At 54.9% G+C, this 1576-nt stretch overlaps 1 protein-coding gene across 2 annotated transcripts in view; it reads right to left on the reverse strand.

Moving 5' to 3' along the window:
- Positions 1-454: 454 nt before the first annotated feature.
- Positions 455-1576, reverse strand: part of LOC134065662 (guanine nucleotide exchange factor VAV3-like) — an 88914-nt gene continuing 87792 nt past the window's right edge. For both annotated transcript variants that reach the window (XM_062520647.1, XM_062520646.1), the window contains one exon: positions 455-1576. This exon is cut by the window's right edge and continues 220 nt beyond it. The gene's annotated coding sequence lies outside the window, so the exon portion shown is untranslated.

Below are 1576 nucleotides of genomic sequence, written 5' to 3' on the forward strand. Positions count from 1 at the left end.
TCTCTCTCTCTCTCTCTCCCTCGAGAGATAAGTGCGCGTGGAAAACGAGCGATGTGGACTGAGGGGGGAAAAAAACACAAACAAAAGAGCAGCAGAGTATAATAGGCAGCCTTTCTCCCCCCTCGTCTGAGTCTGAAGTGATGGAAAATGGCAAGGAAGATAACAAAGAGAAGAGAAAAGAGGAGAGAAGAGAGGAGAGAAAAGAGGAACGTGGATGGAGCGCAGAGTATTTATTGTCTGCATGTGTTTGTGTGGCTGTGTGTGTTTATGAGCCTGTGTGTGTGTGTGTGTGTGTGTGAGAGAGAGACAGAGAGAGAGAGAGAGAGAGAGAGAGAGAGAGAGAAAGAGAGAGAAGTGTGTATATGTGGTTGTGGCTGGGTGCATTTATTGTTTGTTTGTGTGTGTGTGTGTGTGTGTGTGTGTGTGTGTGTGTGTGTGTGTGTGTGTGTGTGTGTGTGTGTGTGTGTGTGTGTGTGTGTGTGTGTGTGTGTGTGTGTTTGTGTGTGTGTGTGTGTGTGTGTGTGCGCGCCCCCCTGTGTGGTTCTCTTCCGGCAAAGTGTGATCTTAATCTGTACTGAGCGAAGGTGGTGGGGTGACTGTTCTCTGTGTGTGTATGTGTGTGTGTGTGTACGGGGGATTCTCCCCTGCCTTTGCCTCCAGAGAAGCAAGCAGGGCGAGAGCTGGGGAGGTGGGTAAAGTCATCAATAATAAGCCAGGTAAGAGGGGACTCAGGCAAGGTCAGGACAAGATGACGTTATCGGTGAGTTTGCTAAAAACACCCAGCCTCTCAGGACCCCTCCCTCTCTCTCTCTCTTCCTCTCTCTCTCCCTCCCATTCCTCTCTCTCTCTCTCTCCCTCTCTCTCCCTCTCTCTTTCCCCCTCTCTTTCTACCCCCGCCCGCTAAGTTCTGTTCAGTGCAGTGGAACGTTGGCATTTAAATAGAGACTATGGAGAAGGAGGGGCTACCTCAGGCATCTGGAGAAGGTGCGTGTGTGTGTGTGTGTGTGTGTGTGTGTGTGTGTGTGTATGTCTATGTCTATGTCTGTGTGTTTTTTGTGCCCATGCCAGTGTATGTGTGTGCCTGCTCGTGTGTGCGTGCGGGTGTGTGTGTCTCTCTGTGTGTGTGTGTGTGTCAGCGTCTGCCACGCAGAGAGAGCGCGCGTGTCTGGCGGAGCTTCCCAGCGAGGGCGTCACGCGGCCATTAACCTGTCAGCGGACGTCACACACCGCCCTCCGGCCCTCTCCGCCTCGCCACACACCCCCGCATGACAGGCGGCCCGCCGAGAGCCCGGGGCCCGGCCCGCTACCGCTGCTACCACCGCTACCGGGGGGGGCGGAGGAGGGTGTGGAGGCTGTGAAGGGTGTAGAGGGTGTGGAGCACTGGGGCTTAAAGGCCAGGCAGGGCAGGGTGGAGTGGAGTGGAGCGTAAGGGTGGAGGAGGGCGTGGAGAGGAGAGGAGGGTAGGGGTGCATCATGTAAAACTGTTTGGAGAACTGCCCCCCCCTCTCTCTCTCTAACCCCATCACCACTCCACCCGTTGACCCACAAACAGGTCAGGCCCTCTGACTCAGTTCAT

Source organism: Sardina pilchardus, chromosome 19 (genome assembly GCF_963854185.1).
Source record: "Sardina pilchardus chromosome 19, fSarPil1.1, whole genome shotgun sequence".
NCBI lineage: Eukaryota > Metazoa > Chordata > Actinopteri > Clupeiformes > Clupeidae > Sardina > Sardina pilchardus.